Raw genomic sequence first — 14,934 nt, 5'->3', positions numbered from 1 at the left:
CTAAAGTAACAAATGAAATATGTGACGAGAGATGGCTGCCAGAACTGGGATCAAAGCAAGTTTCTGAAGGGCTCATTGGAAAACTATCTTGGACTTTGGAAGGGTGACTCAAAGCTACAGTCTAAATAGAGCAAAACGCAGCGAAATAAACGTTAAGGTGGGAATAGCATTCTTGAATACGGGTGGGGATGTGTGTCCCCCTAAAACTAGACAGTCCCTTTAGTCCTGGGGGAAAGGAGGCAAATAAGTAGATGAGTTTCTAAATGCATCAGTCAGGATGGGTTGGTTAGGGTGTTTTTCATCTGCAAGCCCACAAAGCTTTGTGGTTCCTGTTTGGGCTTCCTACATATAAGTGTGTTAGCCGAAGAGCTTTCAAAATAAAAGGTAGTGTTTGTTGATGGTGTCCTGTGGGACATCATTAACTTGTCTGAAAAGTTGCCAACTTTGGCAATGGTTTCTGTTAAACACATTCAGTGTCTTTCTCATCTAACTTAAAAATAGGAGAATGTTCAGCTTTGACTCGTTAGTTACAGCCAGTTCATCTGAAGAAAGAGGAGATCGCATTTTTTCCCTGTATCCCTCTAAGAAACATGTAGGCTTGCAAGACACAGCTGCTGTAACTGCGTAAGTAGATAGCTGTACTTTGCAGTTAATATGTGTGTTATAAAAAGCCAGCGTTGGAGAAAAGAGAGTTCTGTGAAAACGTAACCAAAACCCCTCTCACAATCACAGGATCACTCAAACTCCCAATATTTTAAGTGTTCAGAAATGAAGAAGTAGGAGAAAACCACTCAGCAATGACAGTTTTTAGCAACTGGGAGCTGTGTGTTTAGGTAAAGAGTGAAATGTTAATTTTAGAAGGAGAGGAAGACAGTTTTTAGGTAGTTGCTGTCCTGAAGATTTATCAAATACTAATATATAAGGTAGCTGTAGAAGTTAACAGCATCTTGCTCAGAATATAAAAGGTGAAGAATGAGCTTGTTGAGTTTCCCTGTGGTAGGCATGAGAAGCAATAGCTGATTCCTTACAGGAGGCAGTAACGGACTCGCTCCAGTAAGCATCACGCTTCAGGAGCGCGCTAGATGCTGTGAACGCAAATAGTAACAGATTTCTCAGATTTTCCTAGTGCCTCAAAAAAAGTACACAAACTTTCCCCCAAAGTAAATTGCTTGAATTACAAAGCCCCTGAATTTATATATTTATTTATTTATTACCCGAAGGACAATTAGCAGGTACAGAAAAGATTGAATCTTTCACTGCTTTATTTGATTCCTCCTTTGACTTGTCTTCAAAAGGAAAATGGTGGCTTTTAGTCTGACAAAAGCCTAATGGAGTCCATGCTTTGTTCAAAGAGTGACTTATAAACAAGGAGCGATGCAGTTATAAGGGAGATATATATACAGAGAGAGGCTAGTAGAGTTCTTTTTGCCAACAAAATCTTGCTGTGAAACGATGATCTTCTGGCAGGAGCACTTATTGCGCTGTCCTGGGAAACATCCTTCCCTCAATAATCCAATAATCCAAGCAGCCCTCCTTCTGGCTTGGGAAGAGTTACTGGCATAATACTGGCCAGTTGAAATGACCCCTCACTGCAGTCCCAAACACAAAGTGATACTTCTTCTGAAGTATTTTAGAAGGCAGTGCTTTCTCTTCAGTGCACTTAAACTGAGGAATAAGATCATAATTCATTATAAATTTTCCAGGATTTCATCTTTTTCTCATTGCTGGCCTAGGAGCGGTACTTGGACAGCTGAGTCAGTGTCTGAGAACCTTTGGGCAAGTTGATCGTAGCCCTTGCAGTTTGCACGGTACCAGATGTCAGCCTGACATTTGGGTTATTGTTATCCTTTTGCTGTGGCACCCAGTGGAGCCACCGTATGTTATATCGGCTTGTGTCTCAACTGCTGGATATTAATTATTTAGGCCGTTGGAAAACTTAACCTCCCCTGCTTCCCACAGGTATAAAATGTGTTTATTTTAGATGTGGCCCTGGACTTTACACTGTCTGCTGCTGCCTGTGAGAAAAGCTGGCAGCGTATCTGCTAAAAAGCCGTGAATCTCTTGTTCTCAGACCACCTCTCGTGAGCAGCAAAACTCAGGAAGCTCACTGTTTTGTTTTGTTTGGTTTTTTTTTTCTTTTTTTTGTCTCTAGACCCTTACTAAGTAGAAAGTTGTGGAATTCTCAATAAGTGCAATTATTTTTTTTTTGTTTTACTTTGACATTAATGCCAAAATTTGGCATTAGACCAGCTCAAAATGAGTTTAAAAAGCCACTAAAAAATTTTCAATATTAACAGTTATTCCCACTTTGCACTGGTTTTAATGCCTATCTTCGATGCAGGGCAGCGGACCCTTACCACACCTGTTTTCAAAGTAGCAATTAGCTTTGCTGAAAATTTAGGGCTGAGTATAAATCCTGGTCCCTAGGAAAGAAATATTTTGGCTTGTCTTATGGTAAAGTTACACAAAAAAGAGTGTGTTTGTAGCCCAGGATTTTTGTGAGACAGCTGTAGCATCAGTCTGTTTCTTCCTGAGACCTTTTCTTCCTCTGGCACACATCTAAGCAGTCAAAGATGTTGATTTACACAGCTTCAGTTCTGAATATAAGCTTTTTCTTTGGCTATTGAAATACTTTCTCACATGTTGGTGCACCTGTACTTTCAGTTTGGCTTCAAATCAGTATAGAGCACGCACTTTGGCAAGTTGTAAAAATTAGTTGAAGAAGAATAATAAATAAAATGGCATACTGCCCAAGCACGTTGTATTTTCTTTACTAATAAATTGCTCATTGAACATATTTTCCACATACAGTTCTGTATATTTAAGTACGTATCTGAATAACTGCACTTTTAAATTCAAGAGTCAAGTAGCTACTTTGTATGCCGTGCTTATCTTAAAATAGAGTTTGATTTAAAACATTTATCTCCCCCGGTATCATCTTCCATGTCAAAGCACATTTAAATCAAGCTCTGTTCCTAATATCGCTCGTGTTTAAAATGGTATCCGAGTACAAAAAAAGTTTGATGAGCGTTCTGTTATTTGCCCACTTTGTAGTTATTAGCTGCTCTGTCATTGTTTTGAACATCACTGAAGTTGAGAAGGAGAAGCTTCAGCAGAGTAAACTTTTAAAAATTAACGCCAAGGTCAGACTCCAGGGTTAGCAACACCAGAAGACTGCAATTTAAAATGCGTCCAATTATGCGAAATCATGTGTTGAGTTACAGCCTCAAGTCTCCACTGGGATCTGCGAGGCTGCCTTGGTAAAAGTATCGGAGGAATTTCAGGAGGGTGTTTCTTTTGTTTCTCCCTTAATTTTGACAGAGTGATGCAGTTCTGGCAGTACTCATCATTTTTAGGTCAGTAACTCAAAAGGAAGACTCTTATTCCAGGAATGTGTAGTAGGCGCGTCATTTCGGTGAAGGCAGCAGAACCAGCATGAGACTTTGGAGACATTTGGCACCTTGTCGTCTTTTATCGGTTTGCGGAGGTAAAACATTCAGGCAACACCTCTGAATCTACAAATAGACCAGCCGAGGGAAAGCAAGTGACCTGCTAGGGCAGAGCAGATTTTATGGTTTATATTCTTAATATTTAAACCAAACACCATCACATCTAAGTGGTTTTGTACCAATATCTTAACTTATCCTTACTTTATCTTTTCCTTCAGGTAGATAATTGGAAAGCACAGGCACGCAGTGGTGCCAAACGGTGGCTCCCAGAAAGGCTGGAATGGAAAGGTCAGACTCAGTTTACTTGGATGATTTATGCAGAAGTTAGGATAATTAATTTAAAAAAAAAAAAAAAATCACGTCTCTCTTCTAGGTGAAAGGAAAACATCGTGTGCTATGCTTTTAAAGTACTTATCCCCAAGCCAAAACACTGTAGAGATATTTTGTAGTCTTCCTACTTCAGAAAACATCAAAACTTACCACCATTATGTTTTCTCAACTTCTGTGTGAATCTGAGGTATACGGTTTCATAATTTTGATCATGTCTATGAAAGCATTCTTAATAAGAGAAACAGACAGATTATGTTCAGTAAAAACAGAAACACAGTTCTGAATATGTTTAAACAAGTTTTTGCATTGATAAACAAAACTACTGGGTATTTTTTTCAATCACAGACATTAAAAAAAGTCATCAGTGCTTACTAAAGAATTTGTACAGTGCTCAGGGCAAGTTACAGCTGGATCCTCTTAAAAACCTCAATCTTTTCTACTAAATGACTCATAAAACTATTGTAGCTATGAAGCTTTTCAGAAAATTTATATAATTAAAAGGGATTTTCACCATTTTGAACAAATGTTAAGTTATTGTCAATATCTTATTGTAATAGGAGGAAAAAAACACGGGCTGCTTTTGCAAAGCATTTCTCTTTCAAGTAGTCCAGAAACTGAGTTTCTAAACTGACAAATTTACTGCGATAGTTTTTGACAGAGTGACGCTTCCTCCTAGGCAGGGCTAAGGCACCTGGAAGGAGAGTCTTGCGCATCTCTCGGGGTAATTAGCTGAGTATGTAGGAATTTGCAGTCCAATTAACTGTGTAATAGCTCTACTGAGCCAAACAGCCTTTTCTTTTCTTATGCAAGGAAAGTGGATGTATTTGTAAATATGACTCAAATTCCATTGAGTAAAGGAAGTAAATTCTAAACCCTAACTATTTCTGTCACCCTCCGGGGTCTGCTCTCGTCCTTTGATGTTGTTTAGCCCCCAAGGCATCTCTTCTGTCTTCCACAGCTTGCAGCTGAAATCTTATTTTAGGGTCTTCCTCCCATCAGTAGCTTTTCCGTCCCCTCCAGGATCTGCCACATGAGCAGCACTTACCTCTTCCACCTGCTCAGCACTCCATGTCCGTGTGGGGTCAGGAGAGCATCTGGTGAGGCGTTAAGAAAAGCCACCCCTGAGAAGACAGCGGAAGAGCCTTAGAGAGGAGAAAAAGTTGAATTTAAATATCTGTCTTCGTCACATCCGCTCTTGAAGAAACAGTCTGTGCAATAAGGCCATTAGCACGTCTAACCAACAAGGCTGAATTATTTCTTCCCGACTAAAGCACTGGCAGGAGAGAAATTGCCAGTCAATTTTAAAAATATCTAATGACTCTCTGGGATGGGACGTCTCTTTTCACCAAGTGCTATAGGGACATTTTTATCATAGAGTAACTCAGGTTGGAAGGGATCGGATCATCCAGTCCAGCTTCCCGTATCTTCAGGCAACATCACCTTTCCAGGAAATGTGTGGTAATGAAATAGTTTCTTCACAGGAATGTGTCCAACTCGTGGTTTTGTATCTTGAAATGCAGAAGTGAACTGGATAACATTTTATAAGACGTTAAAAAAAAAAAAAAAAAAACACCCAAAAACCAAACCGTTGCAATCCATTATTCTTCGATGTTGTCCTATTTATGTTAACAGGACTACATTTGTGAGTAATGGGAATGGGATTAGGTCATCTTCTAGTCAGCTGAGTGGTCTGGTAGTAATGAATTCAAACTAACATTGCAAAACTCCCCAGAGATGTGTAAAGGTAAGTATTGTCTCTATGCTGACATTAAAAGTGAATACTACTTCTAGGAATGCAAGGGAAACCTTTTATTCAAGCTAATATGGACTATAATAACAGGTAATATTAAAATGTATGGGTTTATTCTGATAAAACCAGTAATATTCAAGCTCTATGAGCAGCAAATTGTTACTGAAGCAATAAGAACAACCACAAACCTTTTTTAAAATTATTATATTACTATATGATTACATATTCTCCAGGGGTCATGTTAGAAAGCGCCAGCTTGTAAAAAGGATAAAACCGTATCTAAATATAATGTCAAATAAAGTTCCCATTGACAAAGAGGGAGAAAAAATTAAAAATCACTTGGGACCTATAAACATATGTAGATGTAGAATGAAACATGTAGTATTCAGTCTGGTTTTTTTTCTACTGATACTGGAGAGATAAAAATTTTAATAATCCATAATGCTATAAAATACTTGGCAAAGAATTTAAAAGGTTACGATGTTACCATTAAATGTATATTTATGCAAAAGCCAGAGGAGGTAAAGGGAGTTGGGTTGACAGAACTGAGATAACGTCATAGCCATATAAAATTTATATCAAAATAATATTACTGCACTTTTATGAACCAAAACCCAAATTTGATGTGCCATATAATAACAAAGTCTGTACAGCATAGCTCAGGTATGGCAGCTAATGAGATTAAGGAGGTAAAAATGAAAATTATTGCAACTGGAGCAGAAGCAAGATTAAAATCTTAGCGCACCGAGAGGACCAAGGTTTCTCTAGCCTGATCTTCTGGTAAGAATGGAAACATGCTATTAGGGGCTTGTAATAAACCACGGAAAGATCAAATAAGCAGTCCAAAGGTAATGTGTCTTTTCTTATTCTGTACAGCTTTTAATTCAGTGTTAGAAAAAAAAAGCGCCTTTTTCTACGCGTGGTCACCACTTCAAGAAACTACCTGTTCCAGGACAGCACGCTAAGAGACCTCCAAGAGCGAACGGCTCTAAAGGCAAATTCAAGCTTCCCATAAAACAGCATACAGACAGAGGTCCACTATGGATAAGTAAATGGATCTATTCAATGAATACAGAGGTTGAAAACACATGGTAGTGCGGTTTTTGTCTTAATGCAGTGAAGAGATCCAAGGACAGGTAAACCTTTTACAAACAAATATTCTGGTTGTGCTCATCAAGCTCATCCAAGATAACCCTATACCTCTTTATTCTAAAAAGGAAAATTCTATGAAATTCATCTTTTTTACCTAAAGGTCAATAAATACCTACCATAAGATTAGACCAAAGGTACAAGCCACGGGAAAAAAATGTTTCTGTGAGACAAGTTGAGTTGATTTAAACCAAAATAGTAGAAAGGAATGCAAATAATATTAATAACCAAGCAGAACACCTTTAAGGCTGCCATAACTTTGTATTAAGTTTGCTAATATGTATGACGCAAAATATCTAGTACATATTATTTAAGCACTTGTATAGGGTTTTTTTCTATATTTTTGCATTTATTATGGATTGGATAATGATTGTATCCTCATTTGTGTAGAAGTTATAATTCCAGTGGATAAAAAAATCTAGGAATTAATCTTGTTGATGCTACTGAAATAGATTACCCGAAGTAGGCTAGATATATAGGAAAACAATATAAATGCATTTAAATTCAATTATTTAACAAAGGGAATATTGTATTTAATTAGAAAATTGAATCAATTTGCTTACATTCATCCTTATCCTTCATAATTTTAGAGATGATAGATTTCTTCCTTTTACACTGTATTCACTGTATACACAGGCAGAAAGAAGAGAATAATCTCTCTTCCATTTTTCAATTCCTGTTTGATTTTTTTTCAGCTGTGGATGAACTAATTACTAATCAGGACAAAAAAAAAAGTATCCTTATACAATAGAAAAGGATAGCGTTGTCAAAACCTGGCTTAAGACTTCAACACGCTGATACAGAGGTTTAGCCAGGACTTCAACTAGCTCAGTAGCTTAACTTTCTTCAAAATATAGAGAAAACTTCTATGAATGTTTCTTAATTTTAAATAGTCGAATGGTTTATAGTAAGATTAGAACTAACAAAAATTATTGTGAGTTTATCGAAATGCAATTATTTTTGAAAGATTTTTAAAAATCTAACTTTTTAAATTATTTCTTTTCGTCACCGCAATTTATAGTGGATAAGTGGGGAAAAAAAAAAAAAACAAAGAATGTTAAATTTAAGATACCTAAACCAGCTGTTGGAGAATCCTCAAATTGTTAGAGTCCAGTGCAAAGTCTGCTCAAGCTGAAACCAGAAGATCGAGCACAACAAAAGCTAAATGGGGTGAGGCATAAACCAAGTATGAGGAGGACACGAAATGTGCTCTGATTTCCACACAAGCAAAAATCACGGTTTTCTTAATCCTGAATGAAAATAAGTAAAAAGCATTTTATCTTGGTTTAAAAGAGTGGAATTCGACCACAGTACTGATGCTCATAAAACAGAAATTCTTCTTAATCCTCACATTTTATCATGCATTTATCATTATTTAACCCCTCCAAACTCCCCTAAAGTAAGCTGCTACAGGCTTAGGCTGGAACTTGTCACTTTAATGTTTGAAATCCCAAGTCACTGGACTGAAGCAAAACTCCTGGTTTGAAAGGCACAGTATTTTCACACAAAGAAAGCAAAACAAAAAGAAAAGAACAAATCTCCTTTCAAAATGGACTTTATTATTTGCGTTTGCTGGACTTAAGTTTTTTTTTCTAAGGGGGACTTAGGGTGCTTAATGTACCATAATTAAAAAATTGAGGATTTATGATGATACTTCAAGATATCATAAAGGCTTATGCAAACCAGAGTTCAACTCGCAGTTGGTCTAGTTCCTTGGAGCTGTTTAAGCTAGAAAGAACTCACAAGTTTTACAGTCTAGGTTTTTATGAAGCGTATTATCCCAAATGGGTCAATCTGAAAATCACCGTAGTAAGAGCTTGTTATATTTGGCTGGGATCTGCAATTGTTAGGAGTCAGTCCAAAATTCAGTGAAGTCATGGATTTTCATCAAGTCAGTCTAGATTAATACGGACTAGATCTGTCACACTTCAGCTAACAATGACCTTTCTTTACATGTATGTGCGTTCCCTTTCTGAATTCGATTACCAAGATACCTATTTCTTAAGCCCTACAAAGTACTTTTCTTGGGAAAAAATACCTTGCCTGTCAATTTTTCAACCAGTGATTATAAGTAGTCATGGTAAATCCTGCAAACTACAGTGAGACTAATCCTGGGAGAGAAAGACCTCTGCAAGTATCAAGAGCAAAGGTATCCAATTTTTCCAGAGAAATGCAAGTATATTTAAGTATTTAAATCATACATGAATTTTGAAAAAGATGCACCAGTAAGTTTAGGGAGTTTCTTTGCGTTACTTTTCTTGAGAAACTATTGGGCTAATTTCCACCTGAATTTATCATCACATACAAAATTGCTGCAGTTAAGAAAATTGCTGTTTGATGTATAAAGGGGTGAATTGTTCTTCTGAAAGCAAGATATTATAGGCTTTGGCAGTTGTTATATTAGGTTTTATGAACGGTGAATATTCTACAATGTTCTCCTGTACCTAGTGGGCTTGAACTGTTGATACATCTCTGAATGAATCTTGTAAACGGTGGTCCCATGGGCACACTCCAATTTTGGAACCCTTATTGCAGCAAATGGAATAAAGGTTTTGATAATCAAGTAACATATAAGCTCGCAGCAGCGTGTAAATTACACCACTTCTGTTTCTCTAGATTCACTTCAGGAACATTTGATTGGCACCACACACTGTGTGTACGGTTATAGAGTTTTCTTACTTTCACTGGCGTAGGTGGAAAAGTTTTTTGCATTACACTGCAGATTATTCATTGATGCAAGTGAATCTAAGGACGGTATTGAGGTATTTAAGCTGGCATTTTGATTGACTGGGCCAAAATAATGTGGAGACTCCACTGAGCTAGACTTTCTTCTGTAATTAAGATGTTTATGTATTTCCTTTTAAAAATGGAAGTGATACTGGCCTTTTTTAAATTTTCTTTTGACAAAGGTCAAGAGAGATGTGAGCAGGCTAAAGGGCACATTAGTGATCAGAGGGCTTGGCCACGCTGTGCGAAATTCAGGTTCTCTGTCCTCTTCTGCATGAGTGTATTAGGATCCAGACCATCTGCTTTCCAGGAAGATGCTTTTGCCACTGACTGTCGTAGTCCTGGGCACAAGGACACTCCATTTGTGTAGCTAAAGCTTTGCCAGCGTTGCAGGAAGCACTCCACATATGGGACTGGGAAAGGCAGGAGGCAGAATCTCAGTTCTCTAGTTCAGTAATGAGGGTATTTGGTGCCTTAAAGCTACCAGAGCTGTTGATGAACGTTCAGCGTTAAAGACGATGCCACCCATGTTTAGGCATAATGTTAGAGCTCGGCACCGAACCCTCAGAGGATGATGGTGGTGCTGGGCTACAAACATTGAGTAAGTTTTACTGTTGAAAATATAGGTGCATATATGACTTGAGGAGCTGTACTTCCGTACCTGAGTGCCTACATTTTATTCCTGTCTTGCTTTTTGTGCTTGCGTCCTTGGGCAGGTGATAGCTTTGGCGATTTGCCACAAATCATGCAGAAAGCTGTAACGGAGAAGGAACCTGAACCAAAGCCAGGCATCTTTCAGGCTAGTGATATAATCAGCAAATCATCCTCTGGCCCTGCTGTTCAGTCCAGAATGATCCCTGTGAAAAGGATCAGGTTTGTTTGTAAGTTGTCCTCTCCATGGCAGTTCCTAGGGGGCCCACGAGGGAGAAGTCTCAAAGGATTCATTAGGACCCGCTGATGTGACAAATAGAAATAGGCGTGGTGAAAACCCACAAGTCCAGTGGGGCAGAGAAGCCTGTAGGGACCCTGACAACTCTCCTGGAGTGGTTTCATCCACGCGGACTGGCAGAAGTCACAAAAAAAATCACAATGGAGACGTGCTCCATGATCTTAGACACCTGCCTCAAGAGTCGTACTCTCCCTGTATGATAGTCACAGGTTTCAACTTCTCCTGCAAAATCTCTGCTCCGTCCGTCCCTCCGTCAGATCCGACTGTGGGCTCTGTGCTTCCAGGGCAGCTGCTGAGGCATTAGAGCCAGTTCATCTCACTCGGATGTCGTAAAATATTTAGTTAACAAGTATGAAACATATCGGATGCAAGATTGTTGAGGGCCTATAAAAGTCTCTTAGAAATGAGTCTTTAAAGCGTGTCTCCTCTCGTTAATTGAGAGAGGGCAGGGAGAGAGCAAGAGGTATAATTTCAGCTCTTAACGTGAGCGCAGCACATCCTGTGGAAAAAAGTCAAACGTGGATAATAAGGCAACCCTAATTCTGTTATTTTTCAGTTTTGGAACATTTGACTATAAATTTATATTCCGAACATTTCTTAGTCTGTTATTTGATACAATTTTAATGTAAGGCTATTTTTCTGCTGACACTGGGAGAAGTTACGAACTCACTCTAATTACAGGTGAATAAGCTCCCACCTTAGGAGAGTCACCCAAGAGCAAGCGACCTTATTAACGAATTTAAGAGTAATGATGCTGTTCATTGGTGTTCGACAGACATGAAGGTGTCAGCGAGGTTGGGGGATCTCATGATGTATGCCCTGGGACGGCCTGTTCTTGCAGTTTTTGGAGATACGAGCTGGCACGCAGGTATTCGCCTGGGGGGCTTTCTGCCGGCGCGATGCGCTGTGTCGGGCTGCTCAAACCCCCGGGTGCCCCTCCTGGGAGACTCTTCCCTGCGTGGGGCGAAGGCGCAGCACCCGGTCGTGCTCTGCCGCATTCCAGGAGCGCTGCCCGAGCCCAAAATAGAAACTCCCGGCAACCAAAGGTGAGAACTCTTTGTTTTGTAAATCAAAGAAAAGTGGTAGTTACTGAGTTGGAGGAGGCCGTGGAGAAGCAGTTGTTTAGCAGTAGGTGTATCCTGGAGCGTAAAAAAAATATACACACAGTTCGTAGACTGCGGATTATAAATTTGCATGGTTTAGATCATTTTCTCTTTTTAACATCAAGAAATTCTGTGCAAGCCCAAGCAACGCTGACAGAGTTCCTCTGATTGAAGGGGTCATAATTTGCCCTCAATTGCCTTTAGCTAAGCACGGATCTAAACTAAATCCTTGGAGCTGACCCTCCTCAGATTTGCAAAAAGTTCAGATGAGCTCTGGCTTAAAATGTGGCACACAGCTCCCAGCTCGCACTTTAACTGCAGGAAACGTACCTTCTGAGTTTACCTGTGCGTTTGCAGTTGGAGAGCTTCAGAAGATAAAAAGTTAATGTGATATAAATTTAGGGCCGACATGCTTGCACTGTGAAGGCAGGTTAATCAGCCTCTTAACATCCTGTATTTCCCCTGGCAAGTAATGACATTATGCTTCAATCACATCAACCTTTTTTTAACACTGCCCTCAAGAAAGATTTGGGAAAGATAAACATTTCCCGTAACAATTTTCCCCCCCCCCCCGACTCACATCAGCTATATATGATTTATCTTTTAATGTGTTAAGGCCAGCTCAGTACTCCCTGCCCGAGATAATCTCTCATTGACTCCACCGGGAGATTTTCTCATGGCAAGAACATTAAACAGAACACCGATTTGATTTTATTTTTAATGTGCTTCTGACAAATTTTTTAATTTTGTATCTCCTTTTTAATTTTAATTTCTGTCTTAATGATGTGGTAGAGATAATTTATTGGGATATAGTTTCTACACTATTGTTTCAGCCCTGCTTTAACAGCTGCCATGGATAATAGATAGCCTGGCTACCGGGGTACGTTCTGGAAGTGCAAGTATTGCAGTAGTGTTTCTAAAATATTGTCAGCGACAAATTACTTAATGGTACCCAAAGTTAATAGGACGTTAACAGTATTATTGTGACCAGTTAAGGAATGTACAATTGAACATGGGGCAGGTGTTTGCATCCCAGGTGTGTAATATGCTACGCACTAGTAGGTAATATGCTTTGCTTCTAACTTTGTAACTCTAATATGCGCTCTTCGTGCATGGGCACTGATTTGAGTAATTTTTGGATGTCAGGATTGCTGTTATCAGTGTATTTTTTTCTTCATTCACATCGGCTCTTACAATATTTGCTGCTAACTTCAACTATTCATCCTTTTTACTACAAAGGTACTTTGATAGCGACTTGGTTTAAGCAATTGGAAGCCTACATAAACCATGCCTTAATACTGTGGACTGTAGAAGGTAAAAAAGTTATTACGCTCTTTTCTTTTTGTACTGTGGAGACAGTCCTAAATTTTATCATGTATTTGCTATTCTGCTCTTGAAAATGCTTGTATTCATGATTACTTTTAGTAACAAAAAAAGAACACATGAAATCAGTGCTGCTATTTTTGCTATTAAAGGCAAATATGTTTGGAAAACGTTGTCCTGAATTAGGATCCTAGAGAAAAATTAGATTTTCCTTGGTGATATTCTTTTATTTTACTCATTGTGCTAGTTGTCATAATTAAATGCTTTAATTGGAAAATATTTTTTGTTTCCTTCTTGAGAAGAAGTTTTGATATTTTTGTATGACTTTTGCATGAGCTTCATTACAAAATGATATGATCAATGTAAAACAGTTCCCCTAATGATTTTATGAGGCTTTTGAACCTTTTTCCTCATTATATGTAGTTACTGGCATGTAACCAATTGCAAGATCAAAAGATAGTTTTGCTTATGGTACATGTTATGAAGCACAGTGACCTTGTCCTCTTCGATTTTTTGCTGAGATGCTTAGAATTTGCGTCTCCCGGCTCATGGCAGTTCTGATGTGGACTTTGCCATCCAGTGGTATTTAATACGAGAAATGGAGGAGAGGGGTGGGGGGAATGTTTTTGTTTTGCTATAGGCTGAACAGACAACCAGAGAAGTGTGTCACTGAAGGTGGCAAAGCGTTAGTGAATGGACCCAAAGAAATTTCATCATTGCTGGCTTCCTCAGTTTGCTCCGATGTCCTTGAACGGAAAGAGCTGGGTGCAGCAGGATAACACGGGGGGAGGTCATGATGTTTCTGTTTGCCTTGGGGGGCCACTCATGCTGATTTGACTCATTTTTCAGCTTTCCGTTTCAACCAGCTGTAACCCTAAGAAAATGCAGTGTCTTATTCATCCTTGTCTGGTTTTGGTGTGTAAGATCCATTATGGAGACCCACATAGGACTGGAAGGTGTATCACCGCCGTTTTGCGGTCACTGTGCTTTATTGCTGTTTGGTGCGTGCTATGGTGGAAGTGAAGTCACTTGTCAGGCCTGTTGCTTAATTGGTTTCAAAGCTGCAGAGAATTTTTCATAGTAGACTTTCACTCCTGCTTTCGTAAACGAAATGAAGATACCTCGAACAAAAAAACCTCTGAATTTCAGCGCCACAGCTGAGTCTGAATCTCCATCCAGGCTGACCAGGTTGCAAAGCCCAAGTATGGAACCGACCCTGCAACAGTGCACGGCTCCGGAGCACATGCCAGGTAACTCTGCACAAAGTCCAGGCTCTCGCTTGGATCCATCTGCTCCATTTGTGTTTTATCTGTATTTCGACTATCCCCACATCCCGCTTTCCTGGTAGCAGAAATGGTCGCCCTGTCTTGGAAACTGTGGGTCCACATGTAACTTCTGAAGGATAGCCGGGCAAAGCAAAGTAGACCAGCCCTTGGGATCCCTGCCCATCTCGTGTTGTCTGCCACAGTGTCAGGCCTTAATTATAGTAACAGAAATACGGTAACGCAGCAAGAGGGGATCAGTATCTACTAGCTTCAAGTTCAAAAAAATCACTTTGTCCCCAGGATGATGGGTTTCCAGGGGTCCTCAGGCAAGAGTGTGTTTTTTCACAGTTTGTACCCTCATGTGTGAGGCTCATCTATCAACAGTCTTATTTCTGGCCTGCTCAGGAACAGTTACTTCACATAAACTCTAAATATACTCAGGCGTTATGAACACAGTGCAAAGTGGCAGAAGGTATTAAAATCATGCTTAAAATTGCTGCCGCTTTGTTTAGTTCATTCACAGTCATTCCCATGAAGGAGGTGGCTTCTAGAAACATTTCTTTCCTGTGCTTGCACTCATTGCGATGCAGACTGGATGCCTCTGCATAAACAATTAATCTGACTTCTTTGCATCAGGCACCCTTTTGATAAATACTGCTGTTGCAACTTGTTTGCACAGGGTGAAGACCTATCACTTAAAAACATTTACTTGATATATTTACATATAATTCTGCATTCTCTCGACCTGTTGGCAGCATTATGTTATTCTACAATGTCAGCTGTTACAAGGTTGTGAGTTTCTTGGCTCTTCAGTATTGCATAGAAACAAAGCACTTGCAGATGCTTTGCCGTTTGGCTGTAATGTTGCTTTCCACTTAACAAAAAAAGC

Source organism: Larus michahellis, chromosome 6 (assembly GCF_964199755.1).
Source record: "Larus michahellis chromosome 6, bLarMic1.1, whole genome shotgun sequence".
Taxonomy (NCBI): domain Eukaryota; kingdom Metazoa; phylum Chordata; class Aves; order Charadriiformes; family Laridae; genus Larus; species Larus michahellis.
Note: the sequence above shows the minus strand (reverse complement) of the source record.